At 39.6% G+C, this 19,127-nt stretch overlaps 1 protein-coding gene across 2 annotated transcripts in view; it reads left to right on the plus strand.

Annotated features, from left to right (window-relative positions):
* The window catches only part of necab2 (N-terminal EF-hand calcium binding protein 2), a 146,511-nt gene that overhangs the window by 19,767 nt on the left and 107,617 nt on the right, over nt 1–19,127 (plus strand). The gene's annotated exons all lie outside the window — the stretch shown is intronic.

Consider the following 19,127-nt stretch of genomic DNA (forward strand, 5'->3'; position numbering starts at 1 on the left):
GCAACATTCACACATTGCACATGATTTTTTTGCAGTAGTGTTGGGCATCTTCAGCCCTTGTTTTCCCTCTTGTGACTGAAGTTTCCAAGAGTTGGAGTCAAAGCCTCAGGGTCATGTCATGGATTTTAACAGGAAAGGTAATATAAAATCTGGCATTGTATTATCTCGCCAAGATAGCCCTTGTTGCTGGATTATACCATCAGAAACAGCAGAAGCAGCTGTCACAGTGCTTGAAAAGTAAGGCGCCTCATCATCAAAAAGCAGTCGGGTTGCCATGGTGAGCACAGCGATGGATGATTGGCAGTCCTCATGATCAAAAGACAAGCTGCGCAGTGTTAGTTCTCCAATGAGCTTCACTTCATATTGGGAGAGTTTCTCAGCGGCTGCTAATTTGTGACTTCTGCTCTCCTAATGAGCAACAGTTGGGAGCTGCCATTGAGAAGAGGTTGTGTGTACTCTGGTCAGTGTGCACACCATCTATGTGTGTGTATGTGGTTTTGGAAGAGCGGGGGTTTTCCGTGATGTGCCTTAAAGCACCAGGGGTGCTAAAGATATGACATTTACATGCCGCATAATTAACACTGTGACCTTGCAGGGTGTGTTTGTCTGTATAATAACTGTGCCTAAAGCTTTCTTTCACTAATTATTTGGGGTCACAGAACTTTGCTTTATATTCTCATCACACTGTAATAAGTGCAGTGGGTCAATCTGTACAGTTGTTGTGAACTAAACTTAAAGATCAATAAACATTTCTGTATGTTTATCACAAGTGAAAAAGCAAATAGTGCATATGCATTTACATGGAAATACAGCAGCTAACTAATGAGAGCCTTGTGACAGCACCCAGCAAGTGGTGTACCTCTGCTTACATCGAGGATACAGCAACCCTAGTTAGCACTCAGTTGCCCCTGGTTACAGCATCCCTCTATTCTCTTCCCAAGCGGCTTTATGGTCTGCTGTTGCTATGACACCAAAGTTAACACCCCTCTCTCCCCGTCTTCCCCCAAGACATTCCTCTGCAGCTGCTGGCCTTCAGTTTCTAATTCTCACTCAGGTGTCGCCTGCCACCTGAGGACACGCTGAGCATAGTGAAGAAATGCTCTTTTCTGAGAGCTGTTACTCAGTTTGTCAATTTTACTTAAATAGTTATCACTGCAAAATATTGAGGTTCCTGACTTTGGTGATCCCCTGATGTTTCCTCTGCTGTTTCTATGAAGCTGGCAATCACCTCGGGATGAATTGTAATAATCTAACACCACCTTCAGGACTGGTTGTTCAGTTTGTCCAGTAGGTTTTTAATTAGTCCTGCAAAATGAGGAGAATTTCCAACAACCTCCCATGTATTCATGCTAATTACCTCCACTCAGTAGGCTGTGATTTCTTTGTCTTATGCATGCCTGTTAACCAGGGAAAGACTAGGAGTTTGTGGGCAATTAAATATCAGGAGGGCTCGTGCCACCTCTCCCTGCATGAAAAAACTACCAGACCGACCTTTAGAAGGAAATGGACATTAGATTTTGGTATCTGTTCCTCAAGCACTACATTGCCATTTGGAATGACTCGTATGTGCATTAAATGGATAAAGCAAATTCCAAAGTTTCCTGTGACACTGAATGTTTTGCTTTGTAATTTTTGCTTGTGATTTAATGGCAGAGAAAAACATTTTAGGCCACAAATTTGGGGCAAATGATCTTTGCACCCAGCCTCATAAAAGATGCAATGAGTTTGCTGATCTACTGTCCAACCAACAATCAATAGTAAAGCCAAAAGTTTAGTGAGGTTATATCTGAGAAGAGTTACTTAGCAAAAACCGCCTCACATCAACACTCACTGTTGCCTTCAATATACAGCACGGCAGCATACTTGGTAAAGTGTAAAATATGTGTTAGTTTAACACTCACAGAAGTCCATCTATTTTTGTTATATACAGTATGCTGCTAAAGCAAGTGTGATTCAAAGCTTAATAAATCATTAACAGTTGTTTTTTTTTACATGGTTAAATAGATAAAGAAAAGCAATTTGTCCATGTATCAAAGTGGACTCAAGAAATAGGCCTGATATTAGCATAGAAAGCTGCCTTAGTCACATAACTATGCTATAGTTATGGCTGAAAACTCTTAGCAGCACTTCCTTGCAGTTTTTAGAATCTGCATGCAGTATATGGAGCTATTTCACCAACACACCCGTATGACTCTGGCCTACACTATGCAATTTGTCTGTATTTGGTAAAGCTGTCTGCCTATTTTTTTACTCTCATTGTTACCATCGTTTCTGATTTACCCCTTTTCACACCTGCAGCGAGACTTCTGCCCTCCACTCACAGCTGCTCTCATATTAGCGGCGCACTTCACTGATTTACTGTTGAGTTGCATTTAGTATTCGACTCACAGCTGGCATCTACTACAACATCTGTTGCTTACCAACATACACCCACATCACTTCACATCACCCACAGAAGTGTTCTGCGGCCAATAGTAACCTAAGTCTGAGAGAAATTGCTCATTGGTTTTGCAGTGTCGCCTCACATATCGAATATGTGAGTTCCAGATTGAATAAGGCTGTCTCTCTCTGAGTGTCAGCAGTGAAGACCAGCCTATTATTTTTCTGCAACCAGAAATATTGTAATCTGGGATAGCCTCCAGTGACTCAGGTTAAAGGCCATGAATCCCATTTCAGCTGACAGCTTATATACAGCTGCCACAACACGCTACATTCACTTGATCCTCTGCCGCTGATCTGCAAACTCAAGGCTAAAGCTGAACCCTGTGCGCTGCATTAAGTGACGATTTATCAAATGACCCACTGGCAACAGAAGCAATTATATATGCTCTTATTCTAAGGAAGAAAGTGGTATTTAGAATTAAAAGGGTCAGATGAACATGCTGAAGATTTTCTGCCATGTGGTGTGATCTAAATCTGTCCCTCTACTAAAGCCTGAAATGCCTCGCAGAGCTTCCGTTTCCAGTCTGAGTTGCTTTTCTATATTTTTGAGTGAAAGCTTAATTCTTCTTCTTCTGATTAACACTTTGCACCCCTAAATCTGTTTGCCAGGCTTTGGTATGCTTCAAAAAAGACACTAAAGCTACTCACAGAGTAGCTTTAGTGTCGTTAACACTATTGATGCGTATACGTGCCTTGTTAACCGTCTGCCTAGAAGCCTCGCATCCTCCTTTAGCCGATCGGAAACCCTCGCTGACTGAAAATGACGTCTCTTGTCCTTCCACTCTCTTCTCTTATCCTCTCTTTTATGAAGATGGCACCTTCGGTGAGCAAGAGAAACAGTGGTGTGTGGTGTAAGGGACTGTTGAAGTAAAACTGAAATATTGTCTTTTCATGTAGAATTCAAAAAAGGGCTCTAAGAGAGAGGAGAGTGTGAAAAGTTGGTGACAGAAAAAAGGGAAAAGGAAAAGATGGATGTGTAGAACAGAGGGATAGGACAGCCTACACTATAGGAAGTTTTATGATTGCTCCACCACTCCAAGTCTTTCGCTCTAACTCCTCTTTACTTTTTCCCTGTTTTTTGTTCACGTTCAGTGGTGCTTCCCTCCATTCTTAACTCTCCACTCTTCGGCTGCTCTGTTATCTGCCTTTCAGATATACAACTCTGTTAATTATGACTCAAAGGAGGCCATGATGACAGGTACTAGTCATTTGAGTGTGTTTATCTAAACTGCTGTCCCATTCCCTCAGGTATAATCACAACAGTTGTGGATCTTCCTCTGTGGCCCCAAACATCTGTTTGAAATGTCTCCCTCTGACTGTAACCTGGATTTAGTCTGTTGAGCTGACAACTGTGCCCAGTAATGAGGAGGCCTGCTGTTGTGGTTGGAGCTCTTTTAACATTGTTCCGCTATGTTTGATGTTGAACGTCTCTTGGTCTAAGTTGTAGTGTTTGGCTCTGGAATGCCTTAGTTGGCAATAAAACGACTCCACCTACATAGTTGGATTGATGGAAGCGGTTCCTTTATTTTGTTTTGTACTTGTCCCACAGCGTTCCTGCACCGTGTTGTTTCAGCATGGTCTGGCAGCTATGGGTGACAGATTTTCATGTAATCTTTTTGGAGCTTTTATAATGCAATCATCTGAAAAAGAACATGGGCTGTTGTGTGGTGTGTACTCAAGTTTATATGCATATAAATATATCATTTTACAGTTTGTGTAAACTATCAATTATCAGTTTTTTTTATATACGCGCACAATGTGTCAGTTTCTTCTTTTAAATCAATGCTAAGGGCTCTTTTAGTGTAAGTATTTTATCATAATTTGACACCATATTTCATTATTTTGATGTTTAACTTGAGTCTTACATGGCAATTTGGGTGACTGTTGTTGCGATTTGGTGCTATATTCAATTTAACTCAAAAAATGGAGTTGAATTCAACTGAACTGATTGCCTGAATTTGATACGTTATTAATAAACAACTCTTCCCATCGTCACTTCTAAGCACACAAGAGCTAAAGTGGCGATGTTCATAAAGGTCTCCAAGTCCTCAAGTCAATTTTGTTGTCATGTAGCCTCTACTTCTGCAAATTCATGTCAGTTGGAGGGTTTTTTGTGTGCACAATTGTAGTAGTACTGGAGAGCTATGACTCAAAAAGTACACAAACAAAGTAATGCTGTGTATTCGGCTCCAGCATTTCATTTTGAATAAAAGGAGCTGCTTTGATGCTTGTAATGAGAACAAATCGGTCTATAGATTAACACAATATAAATAGCTTTCCTGGAAAGCTCGTTAATCTGCCGTAGCAACAGGGTGCCGAGTGATAACAGCAACAACAAAGGGGCCAATGCGACTCGCAGAAATGACCTTGTTTAGTGTACTGACATTCTATTATCTGTCATTAAACACCATCACACTGCATTAAAAAAAGCACCATTGTGGGCAATGGTAGTCAATTACTGCCTGGTGAAGTAGCATATCTGGCTGTAACAGGAACCATAAAACACCATTTGTGTAAATGAGGCCTCCCCAGAGGGCTGATTGCAGCAGAAGAGGCTGCCAGTGGGTTTCAGATGGTGGGATCTACAGAGGAGGTAGGCATCTGAATGCATCATCTTCATTTGTGCACTGACATCCTGCTATTATCTGCCATCACCTAGGATTACTCATCATTAGGATAGACCCCCCCCCCCAAACACACAAGGTTACTCCTGAACTGCACACACACCTAAGCGCCGTCTCCACGTTGTTGCACCCATTGTGTGCAGCCACACTCATCTAATAATAACATTATGTTCAACCAGCAGACTGATGATGATTACACGTCATTCCACTCTCCGCTGAGACAGAAAATAGATAAGAGTGACTGATCATCTGCTGCAACTCATCTCTTCATTCAGACAGTGTATCGTTTCCACCTGGGAATCATCTGTCACCTGAGAGATGCAGAGAGGATTATATCCCTCTCATTAAGACAAATTATGACCCACATCTCTCTTTTATTAAGAACCGAGGAGACGGTGATGCTTGAACTGATTAGTATTTACACAAAGGCCTTACTAGATGCTCCGACAAAGCAGATGAAAAGATCATAGCTGAGCTTACAGCGTCTTACCCTGACTCTCTTTAAGTAGAAATGTATTCATATTATTGTCAGGTTCGGAAGGGTGCCTTCAACCACAGCAGTGATCAGAGCTCTTTAGTGTCAAATGTGTTGCCCATAGTTATCAGAAAGCTGTGAGGGTGATTGTGACCTTTTTTCATTCGGTGAGGTCATAAAAAATTAGCTTGCAGAGATGAAAATCCAATAAACAGTTAGCCTAATGATTTGTATGAGCTCAGGTTGTTAACACATCAAAACATGTTTCAGTCTCATTGTTAACATTAACATATCTTAGATTTTGAAAGCACAGTGTGGAAAATATCACTGCTAGATTGCAGATTGCAGTCATCTAAAGAATTTTTTACCCTTTCTAATTGAACTGCACAAATGTAGATACGGTGGCCACTGTAGGACAAAGATTTTCTTAATAGGAATATGCTTGGCATGTTAGTAGTTAGGTCTGTCGAGCAGAAAGGAGGTGACTTTGATGTTACTTTTAAAATCCTTCTTTCCATGCAACTCGTCCCATGTGGGAAAGACTATTGTTACAGTATTTACTCCTTTTATCCTGAAGTTTTTGCTTCTTTAATGAAGGGGAACCCCCTCTTAGATGATCAAACATAGATTTGATCTGTCATATATTGAATCTGATAGTGCAGGAACGAATTAAAGTTTGCCTCCACATCGCACAAATGCCTACAAGTTCTCTTCTCTCCCTTTGGCGTACTACATATCTGCCACAAATGTAAAATGTGATTAGGTGGAACAGAGATGCCCATCTCTGCCACTGATTAATTTTTAAATTATTTATAAGAATGCATTAAATTGCTGGAAGATGTAATTACGCACCAATCAAAGTTTATTTATGAGTACTGTAATGCCATTTATTTATTTATTTTTTATTAAATAATCTAAAAAAAACTACTGACTGCTCCTTTAATTGCAAGAACCCACCAAAGTCATCCCACAAATGAAAAAGGCTCAGCTGTACGAGAAAATATAAACAATCGCCTAAGCACAAGTTTGAGCTTGTTCAGTTTTTGCAGGAGAAGTGGTTTGATGCTTCAGGACCAACTGGCTGATGTGGCAAATTTAATTCTGGTTAACATCTCTACCATACAGCTACTTCCTTTGCTATTTCTAAGGAGCCTTTCAGGACTATATCACACATAATGGATGAGATAGTCCCTGACAGGTCTGCTTTTGCACACATACAGTACCTTGAAGATGTGAGACCTCCGAAAAAAGGAGTGAGAGAGAAGGGTGCAAGATTTTTCTCTTTTTTCACAACCACAAGCTTCAAAAGCACTCACCATTTTCCTTTCTTATTCTGAATTATTTATTGTTTCATGTTAAATTGATCACAAATACTGATATACATTTTATTTATTTTACTAGAAATGTGCATGAAGTGTTCCTCTATTTTTTTAAATGACACTATTAGAGCAAATAGGGTTGAGTGCTGTTACAGTTAGCACACTGTGTTCAGTGTAAGTCTGCAGCTGATGACCCAGTTTGCAGAGCAGTGTTAAAATGATCTTGCAGACATGCTCCCCAGTGTCAGGGTTTTCTTCTGGCCCAAAATGAACGGGGTTGGCCGGACTTTGTAAAAGAATATTCAGGTAATACCCAGGATCTGACTGTTAATCAGAACATTAATCATAAATATTTAGTCGTTGTCTGTCACTCAATGGCAACCACCAATTAGATACAACTGAATCACACTGGTCAATAAGCGTTTCCTCCTTTAATCCGGTTATTTTGCTAAAGGATACTTCAGCAGAGAAGCTAATTGGAAAGTAAGACACCACTGTTACTTTTTTTACAAACTTGAGTGAACGCTAAGTGTCCTGCCAAACTATTAGAAAGAGTGTGTGTCTGTTGTAGGTGGGCTGTAGTGATGGATAGGGAGAAAGGACAAGATCTGACAGCTCAGTGAAAATCACTCCTGTTCCCCATCTATCAGATGAAGCAGCTCACTGGCAGCCACACACATACACACACACACAAACACTCATGCACACACACTCCCACCCCAGACACACTTTTCTCTACGTAATGGAAATGTGCAGGAAATACCAGCTCATAGAAATCTAACTTTCCCTGGCAAAGAAGATGATACTGGATGAAGACAGCGAGAGGGGATAAGAAATGGTTAAATAAAGAGGAGCCTATGTTCAGAGCAGGAGAGGAAGATAAGAAAGAAATGAAGGTGGGGGAAGTGTGTGTGTGTGTGTGTTAATGGCATACAGGGAGAGAAGGCGATGGTGATATCCTGAAAGGAGGGTCAATTCCCCCTCTTCTTGTTGCTATGACAACCCATCATACAGCTCCCTAAAAATAATGATAAACAGCAAGAAGAGTAGAGGAAAGAGAGACTGCGGAGAGGAAAGCAAGACCAACTGTCTTCTGTAAAATAACACAATTAAATTAAAGGAAAGAGATGAGCAGAGTGGATGTATGTGTGTGTCTCTGAAGGGAAGAGCGGTGAAGGCATGTTCATTTTCTCTTCCTCCTCAGTATGTTGCTGCTGTGTGCAGGATGTGGAGCCCAGCAGGAAGAAGGAAGTGCTAATTGCTTCTCTTTATTCTACACTATGAAAAGAGAGAGCAGTTAACGCAGTAGGTCCACCGCTCTGACCGTCCCCTCACTCTCCCCTTTTATTCCGTCCGCTTTCTTTCTAACACGAGCAAGCACTCGACGTCTGTGGCAGTGAATATCTCGTGTATTAAATCCCAACTCCTTTGCCCAAGAATGTTCACCCTCAACCCTTTCTGGTTCTGTTCTGGCGGTCCAGAAGACACGGCCTCCCATGGCGCTATTCAAACACAGGCTCCACTTGCTGATGCAAAAAAGCTTTTATTACTCCAGAGTAATAAAAGATTAGTTCCTCTCTCTCAGTGAGAGCAGAAGACAGGGGGAAGTTTTTTTGTATTTTGGGGGGGTTGAAGCCAAGATTCCAAGGGATCTGCCGTAGTAGCTGGATGGCAAAAATAGCTCTAAATTAAAAGCACATAAAAAAAGCTCAGGTCTGTATTAGTGTTACTGTGTTGGTTACTGTGACGCACTCATTAAAGAATGAACTTTAACCTGAGTTGCATACTTGATCTCGGTTTCTGTAGCCAAACCAGTGAAGCTGCCCCACTCCGAAGGAGTGTATGTTGCCCCTCACGCACACAAACACACACACACATGTATTTCTTTTTTTTTGTAGAAGTGGCTGCATCTGATCCTTTCTGACACCTACTTTGTGATGTAATTGGTCATCCTCTTATCACTTCTCTTTTCTGTCTACAACTTTCTTTTTCTTACTGCCTTTAAAAACATCTGTCAGCCCTCTAAGCGTTTCTGACTGAACAAAGGAATCTGAGATCTGAACACAAGCACGTGTTACAGGCCCTCACGATGAGACTGAGGGATGTCCACTTTGAGTAACAGATTCATACATTTCAAGGCTTAACAAACAGAATACTACATAGCTCTCGATAACGCTGCTTAGAAGTGACAAAATTTCCCCTGTAGCAAGTATTATATATGTCAGGGCAACTATAGCAAGCTGAACAATAGTCATAGTAATTCAATAATAAGTCACATTAATGGACTGGCATTTGTATCTTGCTTTTCTACTTTACTCAGCACTCAAAACGCTTGAAACATTTACCAACCACTGGTTTCTAAGCACTCTAAAATCTTTATCTATCACATCCGATTTATAGTCACCAATTAACCAGGGATTAAAGTGGGATTTGGCAGTCTGGGGAACCCTATGATCAGGTGTAGTGGTACAGAAGAATCACCTGGAAATAAGGCACATGATAATTTATTTTTTGAGCCTTAGTATATTTAATTTTTTTTGCTGTGCAGGCTGCGATCAGCTCATATGTGTCGGTAGTAAGGCTGCCACAAACGATTATTTTGATAGTCGACTAGTCACCGATTATTTTTGCGATTAGTCGACTAATCAGATCATCATCCATTGGACATACGGCGTACAGCTTATTGCACCAGCAGCATCTGGTCTTATATAACTATCATTAGCTTACAGCTTGAAGTGTTTGTGCTAACTAAAAATAAAGACAAGATGGTAGTTTATTAATTTTTAATGAAATTTGCAGATTGTTTCGGTGAAGTTTAATAAACTCCTTGCTTTCTAAAATATAACAGGACACCGGAGTATATTCTCCAGCGTCTCACACTTCTGATAATCAGCTGTCTGCTTGACAGTTTTAGCTGTGCAAAAACTATAACTTTAATCTCAGCCAAACCGATTTACTCAGGAACAAATAAAATACTAAAGAAAGCCAAACTAACATTTTTAAGTTATCTAAGTGACTTATATATGTTTAACCTGACTAGCGAAAGACGGCGGTGGGTTTGAAAACGATTTGCCGGGAGTCCGGTGTTCTCACGGCTCTAGTTAGCCTTGCCCCCGCCTAGCTAACGAGCTAGTGGGTAACAGACGTCTCCGAAAACGTCGGAGCGCTTTTGAAAATATGTGGTGTCTTGATAAACTGAGCAGATATTTGAGGTTTACACAGCTACATTCTCGCCTGAAAATATGTTAAACGTTTATTTTGTGACCCAGAAAGAATAATAAGAGTAAAGTTAAAACTAACTAGCTGCCGCCATTGTCGACAACTGCGCTGGGCTGCGCTATGAATTCTGGGACACAGCTTCTTCTTCTTCGGGGTTTAACGGCAGCTGGCATCCTTGTACATGCAGTGCTGCCATCTTCTGTTTCAGTCCGTTATTACACTCTTAAATCCTACTACTCATTCCTGCGTCCTTTGTGATCTTACAAAGCTTCAAACGATGCGTTGACTATTAAATTAGTCGTCGACGATTTTAATAGTCGACATAATCGTGACTAGTCGACTAATCGTGGCAGCCCTAGTCGGTAGTGAGCTGAATTCAGTGAGTTAAATAAGCGGATGCTAACACGAGCTATCACAGCTGCTTTCTAACCCCTAGGCACTTAAAGTTAGTGTGAAAAGCATTATTCAGTGCGTGACTCTTATCACCTTCTTCACGTTATATTGAAATTGTTCTGCTACCTTAGACGTAGCCTAACATTGACCATGAACACCACACACTCTGCACCCATCCAGCACAGAGCAATGCTGTCAACCTGTCCACAGTGTTCTAAACTAACTGCACTAAACTGGCTAATATTTTCATGCAACCTTTGAACAATTTGTTTTACAAAAACAGAATTTCAGAAATCGTTTATAGATCCAATATGTCATTAAAAAATACTCAAATAAACAAGGACATGATATGTAAGATTTAAATTTCCAATTTGTAAAATTTCACTTGCTGATCAGTACTTACCCAGTAAAATGTTTATAATCTCCCACTCCTGTCCTGTGTATCTTACATTTTTTTCCATTTCTGAGAGTATTATACATTAAAGTGTTTTTCCTCTCCCTGGGTAATACAGCAGATATATAGCTAGCAGACACATTTTGTGAGAAACTGCACATATCTGCTGAGCTGAAAGCTCTATGTTAGATTACCCACTACTTTATTGCATCTGCAACATGAACGGGAATCAAAAGTTTAGACTGTGATAGGAAAACCCACACAGATGTAGGGAGAACATGAAAACTCCACACAGGCGCCATCCAGGTACGGAAAAAGTTGTTTCTGTTCATCTGGACGTAGCGTTTTCAGTGGGAGGAACATTAACTCACTCATCCAAGTGACTTCTTCAGTCTGGGGACTGACTGAAGAGTAACTTGGAATTAACCTTTTGGGAAATTTAAGCTGTGTTCAGATTTGTTGTTTTTGTTATTCTTTGCTTTATCTATGTAGTTACTGATTCGTGTAATTCATGCCCCCCATCAATAAACATTCATCCAGGCTCTAAAATATAAAAGTAAACAAAGTGATCAGAATCAGCAATGACAGTTGCAGTTTTATCAAGACTTTTAATTCTTGTTGGTTGGTCTGCGATCAAATCAAATTGATCATTCTTCTAATAAGAGTTCAGTGCTTTGTTTATAAAGGTGAAACAAATTGTGATTTAATCTTGAGTGATTGCACTACTGAGAGACAGCCTGGAAATGACAGCTTTCACAGGTGACATTTTCACCACCTATAATTTGTGGCTCTGGATGTTATGTAGATTTGCATTTCTCCACGTTTGGCTGAACAAAGAGAGCTTTAGTTGCATGGTTTCCATTGTTGTATTTTCAAAATGAAGAAGTTTGATGAAAGAAGTGGTTTCTAAATGCCAGCCTGTTTATGTGCCCTCATCAGGACCACAGTAACGCCCCACCGGCATTATAATAAATGAACGCAGGTTTCATTCAGTCTGCGTCACATCACAAATGTGGAGTGCTGAGTATTCCCATTATATAGCCACTGACAAACAGATTTGAGATTCAAAATTATTTAGCAAATTATTTAACAATAGTCAGTAAAAGTGGATGAATTTGCATTTAGCTCCTTACATAGGTCTGAGTCACACTGAAAACATCCAAACAAATATAACAGAAAATACTGAGAAAACACAAGCAAGTTCTCTACTTGTGTCCTCATTCTGATTTTGACCCTTAAACTGTCAATGGTGTGTGCGAGAGTGTGTGTGAGAGAGATTTCCATAATTTAAGTGTTATATAAGCAGTACAGGTCGTTGTGTTTGTGTGAATAACAACCAGAATGGAGCAAAGCAAATGGGAGGATAATTTACCCAAGGAAGCATGACGAATACAGTCAACCTGCACAGAGTGGTGGTGTTGAATATGCTGATAGGTGTGTATCTGGACTCTGCTCGAAACAGACAAACTTACAAATACATGTGCTTTATTCCTCGTGTCATAGTACCCCATGTCTTCTCTTTTAATAAATATTCTCAGTTGTATGTTACCTCGAATAAATAAACCTATAACATTTTTAAAATGTATCTAATTTTCCTTCTTGCGTGAAACAACAGTAACAATAAAAACTTTAAAAGGACCTGATTCCATATTTTCATTCTTGGAATCTGCTAAATTAGAATTTCATTACACACAGAATTCCAAATTATTCTCATTCATCTTGCATTGGATCTTGTCGCCATTCATCAATTAAGAAACGTGAATTTCCTCTTATCTCTGGAAGCTACCATCTTTTCTGTTGTGAACTACTCTGATAGTTTTTTATTCAGGATTCTTTTTGTACTTTATGTGTGTGTTTTATAATGTTTCTGGCTTAGGCCCTTGTATTGGTGTTGATTAAGTCTTTGCCTTCAGATCAATCCCCAGATACTTATGATTTAATAATCTTTAAGTCAGTCCCACTGATGCTGACCTGCTGACTAAGGCATCCTTCTTGATTCTCAAGTCTACCTTGATCTCCTCTGTCTTCGCCAAATTCAGGTGTAGCTTCTTGTACACCACTTCAAAAAGAAGCAGGCACCAGTAGTCCTCTAAGAGCCAACCCTCCCAACACAGCTCACAATCTCCTCTGAGAATGTCGGCCGATGACAGGATGAGTTGGACTTGGACTCTGAAGTGTAGAAGGTGAACAGCAAAGGAGATAACACAGTCCACTGGGGTGACCTGATATTACTCACCAGAGAGGGTTAGACAAACCTCTGTCGCCTCACAGACTGTGGTGTTTAACAGTTTGACTTATATGCAGATATCTGCCTGTATATCCTTCATCAGTACAGGCAAGTGGGGAAAAGGAGCTTTAGCAGCATGTGTATTATTACAATGTCTTCACTGTAATTGATGTCGGCCTTTAGTCATTCAGGTACGTGAGTCATCTCTTTTCAGAGATCACACTTATTATTTAACATTTAAAGTGATCTGAAGCAGTGATTATGCTTAAAAGTTATGAACATCTTTTGATGTTAATTTACTGGAGAGCGATAAGTTAGTTAAAAATGATTAACATTTACTCAGCGTTTCTCCATATTTGTCGTGCATTTAGTTTTGGGTGTTAATGGATGTGTTTCTAACAAATCCTACTGAAGACATATTTTCCATCGAACTACAAATAGCTCACTTTGCTTTACTTCATCAGAGCTTTTCCCCTGTTTGTTCCTTCCACCTGTACAAGATGCACTCTGTGCCGAAATACTACTCTGAGACAGAGAAAGTGAATTTGAAGGTTAGGGGAAAAAACAATCAGAGCACTGCTTGTGGTCATTGCAATCAATAACTGCACTTCTGTTTCTCCTCACTCTCTCGTATGTCTTCATTATTTGCTGTTGATTGTTGATTGTATTTAATGTTGTGTACAAATTACCTTTAATTTGGCCATGACGATTAGTACAACTGTTAATGGTTATGAAGATCACTTCAGTTTATAGCAAATACTGTGAGAGCCATGAGGAGAATATGCCCAGTTCAAAATCTACACCTAAAAATGATTGTCTGGATTTAAAATATGATATTGGGATTTTAAACATCATGTTTCTGTGTGTCTGAAACAATTTTCAGACAAAATATTTTAAAACTATTAATCTGTAGATGAGCATCTGATTTTATTCGAAAGCTATGATTCTAAGTGCTGTGTTATTGCTGTGAATTTGCTCCAAGAATTAAGTTTGCTCTGGCTAGTCTTCAGCTATGTTTAAGGCCTTTTGCCAATTAGTGCGTTCATTCTTTAATTTCCCCCAAGAAACTTGTGTGTTGATGTGTATTTTATATTGGTGCTGGACTTGCAGTATTTCTACACTAGGCACTGTTTTCCTCATTTACATTTGTTTGTGTATACTATCACACACTTCCCAGGGAAAGTTGGGTCCACCTACAAAACCACCCACTGCAGCTTAGACAATTTTTGCCCTATTCCCTTGAGTGTTTTTTGAATGCAGTTTGAAGCCTTTTTAAATTCATTTTGCACTAACACAACATCCTGTATTGCTAATGTACAGGACCTTGGTACTTAATTAACATATCAAAATTTTGATATGAATAATGAGATCTTAGGACCCGTCCATCCCGGAAGTTATCTACGCAGGATTGCAACATGACCATAAAACAACCAAAATGAAACATTCACTTTAAAGTCTCTTAAAATTTGCATTGTTATTATATGGCAAGGTTTTTGAGTCTTCAGCCAAGATATCTTGTAAGACCTATCTTCAAATTGTTGCTGAAACATCCAGAAAGATGATGACACCACAATGACCGGGAACGTTCTTGGACTATAAAGGCAAGCTAGTTTATCCTGGTGGGTGTTCTACAAAAGTAAATATGATGTCACCAAATGTTATAGATTTATGAGAACCTGAAAGAAACATCTTCCAGTAATGGTCTTGAATGTCCCAATAAATTATGTCCTCCCTATCCAAATGTTGACCAACGGGGAATAGTTGAGTAAGTTTGTTCCAGTAGTGGAAAAATCTTTCTGAGAATATGAAATTCCGAGCTAGGAAAGGACATACAGTGGATAAAGATCTTGAGCTACCCGTCATTTCTTTGTATTTTGCTTCCAAGGAGCCAGAATTTCTTGTATTCTTTTAAAAGTGGTCTTATCCAATAAGGCCACTGTTTGCTTTCTGAAGCCACTTCAAACTTTTCCTTTGGATGTTGGCTTTTTCACTCACTTACAGTCCAATCCTTGTTTGTTTGTTTAGCCACTAAAGCATAAAAAGGCATCTAAGAAGAAGAAAAACTGTAATTTTCTTTTTTTAAAAAAATCTTTGTTACTATTATCTGAAAACAGATGGATTTCATTATTATGAAGGCAATATTGTCTGACTTTAATCCACCATACAGTGCCATCTGGAAAGGATCTGATGCTTAATTTTTCAGTGTGTCAATGATCTCAAACACAGCAATGCAGAAAAGGAATACCTGGATATAAAGAAACAAACAGTAGAACACCATCAGTCATGGATTGGCCATTCCAGAGACCAGTTTGCAAATTATTGAAGCAGTACTGGAGAACAAAGTAAATTAAAGATGTTTAAGAATTAAGGTGGTCATTCAAAAATATCAACTTTCAAATTATACTACATACTGTATTTCCATGTGTGCTTGCACATGCTTCAGTGAATCACAGGATCCATTTCTCATTTTCCAGCAAAATGTAAATGAGTGATGTAACTGACCTAATAAAAGCTAAAGAAAAAAGGAAAACTTCAAGCTATACAGAAAACTAACGAACTGTATTTTGCAGCTCATGCACTTTAAGAACTCTATAAAGATGACAGACATTTATTTTTCTGGCCTTTCTCTCCCTGTAATAAAAGTAAATGTCTTGAGGGAGTTTTAAGAGCACATTCACACTGTGTGTTTGTTTGTGTGTGTGTGTGTGTGTCCAAGAATTACTCAAGGTTTCGCAGTGATGTCTAGCCTTTACCTTATCTCCTCCCTGCTGTTTTAGAATACTTTTCTGAGTCTGGGTAATTTCCTTTGCATCAGGATAATTTCTCTCTGTTGATTTTAGGGACGTAAAATATGGGCAATTTCATCAAATTGTGCCAATCTGCAGTTGAGACAGAATGCTGTTGGCTGTTGCATCAATCCGTCTGCTGCTGACTGCCTTGGTTTGGAGGCGAGTGGATGTCAGGGTTGTTGTACATTATTTATAGTGGGGTTTGCTGGGTGAACTGCAGCATCAAGAGTCAGCTAAAATGATCCATGGATGCTGTTTAGCAGCTGATTGTGGTGCTTGACTTTCCTGTTAGTGGAATACAAAAAATTAAACTCTCAACGGATACCAAGGAAGTGGTTACATGTGTGAGAGATTATTGTGAAACACACAAAAAAGGCACATCTGAGTCTTTGACAGTGGTACAGTATAAGCCAGGAATCAGAGAAGCTGTAGGCTTTTTTGTTAGCTGTGTAATTTGGGAGTATTTCATGCTTTTGAAAATAGGGTTAGCACACTATCTGCTTTGCTTGAGCGGTGTGTTACTGGAGAATTCCTAAGTGGGCTAGCTGGCTGTAAATTGGGTCACTGCTGAATTAAACACCAGTGCTTTCTGTGCTTCTTCACTGCTGCACCAGAGAAGGCCAGGTTAGAAATAGTCATGACCACAGAGTCTAAATTCACAGTTGAGCCCTGGTGGACAGGGAGAGTGGGACTATGAACACAAGAAGTGGCATTTTAGAAGTTCGCCTCAAACAAACACGCCTTCTGTCATGGAAAGGTTATGCCAAGCGTCACCAAAAGAAGGCTATTTGTGAAGGCGTTTCTGAGTCACAATCATTTTGTGCAGCAGAAATCGACATGGAAGAACATCTGAGAGGCAACGGCTACTTTGTTGCTCTAACAAGGATCTGGAAAAAAGGAAGGCTGAAAGATATGGAGACACTTAATGGGGAGAAAAGCATAAGAAGGCATGAGATGGGCCAGAAAGAGTGTAAGTGGCTGCAGAGTTCCTGCAAGTTTTTTGACAGTTTGAAACAGGCTCGAGTTTTGACCACCACTCAGAAAAAAAGACTGCATATGGTTCTCAAAACAAACTAACAGAGAGTGCAACTGACTGTGCCAGAGTGGAAGAGAGCCAAAAAAGAAACCAAACAAAAACTAGCGGCAGAAGAATGAAGTAGGGAATAAAAAATAGATGCATCTTGATTTAAAATAAGAAATTCATAAACACATACTTCCCTAATCATGAAACTGAGAAATAGCAAAGGGGAATTGTGAGGCAGACTTAAGAGCCAAGAGCAGCACATTTGAATTCAAGCCTTTATAAGGCTGCAGTCCTCTTGTCCCTGAGCTTTCTCAGTACTCCGCAGTGGTCCCCATGGCTCAACCTGCTGTATCCAGTCAGCCACACTCAAGGACAAACACACTTAGAGGGCAAGGGAATTAATATTTGATATAGCTATGCATCATGTGGTGAGACAGTCAGGAATACAGGACTAGCAAGCAAAGACAGGATAGAGCCAATGCCATGAATAACCACTCCCTACTAACTAAAACAAATTTAAACTGCTGGTTGAAACAATGCTTACAGCTAATTTTACTAAGTTGCGCTGGATCAAAGTTTTATTTCATTTTTGAAACGTTCCCACAGAACTTTTTGATGACTGTAGCTGTCCGTTGCTTTTTATGCTATTCTTGTTTGTACAGTAGCATCTAATCTACTGTACAAACAGTAGATTACATGCTAATAATACCAAGTGGTGGGGATAAAAGTGGCAGAAATGGATGCCTCATAAGTAATTGTGCAACCAGGAGGATGCCTTGGGACAGAGGATGGATGGATAAATGGATGGATTCATTGAAAATTCAGAAATCTTGAGCATCCTTAGCAATTTTTTTAACAAATCTTTGCAAAACTGAATATGAAGCTATTTCTTTTGCTAACAATCGATGCTATAGGCTTACCTGGGGATAAATGGTTACAAAACTGTGCCACTTTTTGTGGATAGAAAATTAAATCCTTCAATATTATATCTAGTCAGAATATTACAAAGAACAGGAGTTATCCATATTTTTTCTTCTAGACTTTGTTTTATTGGATGTTATATAAGAAGGCTAGAAATCCAGTACTGTTGAGTGCTTTGGTTATCAGTGCAGCCCCAAAAGGCCTTGGGGTTTTGAAACATAATCGCCATTGTGTGCTTACTAAAGTGCAACACAGACAGACAGCAAGGATTCATCTGAAGGTTTTTAGCAGACTGGAGTGCATGCTGGATTGATTTTACAGCAGCTCGGGAAAGGACTGAAGGCAGTCATCATGCCAAGGATGTATGAACGTGGACGTCAGTGCGGCAAAGCAAACTGGTATTAAACTGCTGCTGATTCACAGGTAGCTGATACTGTTGGGTTAACAGTATCAGAGTAATTATCAAGCAGTGATTTCATTTTTCAAATGGCAGACACAGGACTGTTTTTGACTGTTTTGAGTACAAGTTAAAGTTCTGATGAAGAGTTTGATTGGGGCTGAAGTACTGAAAAAAACGACTGAATGACTATCTCCAGGTCAGCAGAGGAGAACAGTGGTTTGATTTTGGAGATGGTTATCAGCTGAACAAAAACCATCTCCACCAGCTTCAGCTTATTGTCACAGAGATAAGCTCGGAGTCAGAATTTACAGATGGTGGTTTTTGGGCTCTGCTTTATGAATAAGAGTAACAGCAAGACTGAAAACAATCAAAAGTTAAATGTCATGCTAAGACACTGGGGGATGATATTTATATTTCACGGTGGTGCAGATTTATATAAAAAGGAAAACCCTATTCACTTCAATGCACTAAAGAAAAATGCCCCAGGATCCACTTAATCAGGACAAATTAACCTCAGGGTAATAAGCTGGGATTTTTCACTCTGGACCAAAGCATCCTCTCGGTCAAGCGACTGGCTAACCCCCGTCATCCCCAGTGCTGCAACATGTCAAACCCAGGACAAAAAAAACAATGTCACTAAAATTTAATCCGTATAACTTGGAACTATTTAAACTCTCCAGATGCCATCGGGAACAAATGTTGGTTATAAAAGAGATCCGGTGGGATGAAGGTATTATTATGCAGTATTGTAGTTTAGAGCTGTAGCAGGTTGCAGTAATGACCTGTAATTTCACTTTATCTCCTTCCATCCTCTTTAGAAGCAGCAGACAGGCTGCAGTTTATATGCTTCTTTAATCAGACACGTCCTCTTAATATTATTTAACACTGTTTTTGCAATTA

The sequence above is a fragment of the Aulonocara stuartgranti genome, assembly GCF_965226115.1.
Source record: "Aulonocara stuartgranti genome assembly, chromosome: 7".
NCBI lineage: Eukaryota > Metazoa > Chordata > Actinopteri > Cichliformes > Cichlidae > Aulonocara > Aulonocara stuartgranti.